This window comes from Chrysochloris asiatica, unplaced genomic scaffold (assembly GCF_000296735.1).
Source record: "Chrysochloris asiatica unplaced genomic scaffold, ChrAsi1.0 scaffold00072, whole genome shotgun sequence".
In the NCBI taxonomy this organism is placed as follows: Eukaryota; Metazoa; Chordata; class Mammalia; order Afrosoricida; family Chrysochloridae; genus Chrysochloris; species Chrysochloris asiatica.
Window position 1 is genome coordinate 8792422 of NW_006408590.1, and position 1252 is coordinate 8793673.

Consider the following 1252-nt stretch of genomic DNA (forward strand, 5'->3'; position numbering starts at 1 on the left):
TGAACTTCACCTATACTTATGGATGTAGTAGCTCAAAAAGGAACAAATATTTACAGCAAGGATCACAACCACCACCTTGGTACACAGGGTTGACAGGGATGGGCAACTTGGACATTGGCTACCCAAAATGGGGGTGAGGGGCTACGAAGGCAAGAAGTGACTGGCTTACAAGCTTTCAAGAGGGAGCCTAGTTCCAGATGGGCTAAGGGTAGGTAGAACCTCCACTGAATGATTTCCAATCTGTTGGGACCAGGCTGGCGAAAGGAAATGGGGATAAGCCTCTTCTGAGACAATACTGAATAACTGTCATCAGAACTGACTAAGGGTAGGAAATGTAGAGGTAGATGCTTTTTGACAAAAGGAGGGGAGTGATTGATTTTGCAGCCCAGAAGCGGAGGTCTCTGGGAGCATCAAGTGAGAAGAGTGGAGAGCTTGAACCTACCCAGAGAGGCAGTGATGCCAGGGATGGAGACAGAGATGATGATGTGGACAGATACAGCGTCTGGGGACACTGGACTCAGCGAGGGAGAGAGGGACTATGTGCTGACGGCTGGCGGGGGGGTGGGGGTGGGTGGTGTGTGTAGAGCCAGGCCTGTGGGGTATTCCCTTTGGTTATTTAATGATGCATGGAGGGGATTGTAATCATTGTAATGAAATGAAATGATAGGATGAATGTAAAACTGATGTTCTGCCATGTAAACCCACATAATTCACAATTTTGAAAAAAAATTATAAAAGTATAATAAGCATCACCATATTATAGATTGGTCATAAAAAGTCATTAGCTACAAATGATTCATCATTTACTCAGATGATTATTTAAGTCAACATCTGATTAATTATATATCCCTAGGAGTCCTGGGGTGGCACTGTGGGGTAATGCATCAGACTGCAAGGTCGTTTGAACTGCAAAGTCGGCGGTTCAAGCTCACCAGCTGCTCCTCGGAAACCCTATACAGGGTTGCTATGGGTTGGAATTGACTCGATGGCACTTAACAACAACAATTCTGAAAAGACTTAAGATTTTCTTTTCTACTTGTGAGAAATTGTACACCCAAAACCCACTGCCATCAAAACGATTAAACTCATAGTGACTATGGATAATATATTCATTAAATTACACTTTTCTAATTTTTATTTCAAAATAGTACATATTGTTAAGTGGCTGCTTTATCCAACAAAGATTCGTTGTTCTTTGGCAGTCCATGGTATGTTCAATATGCTTGTTGTTGTTGTCAGGTGCCATCGAGTC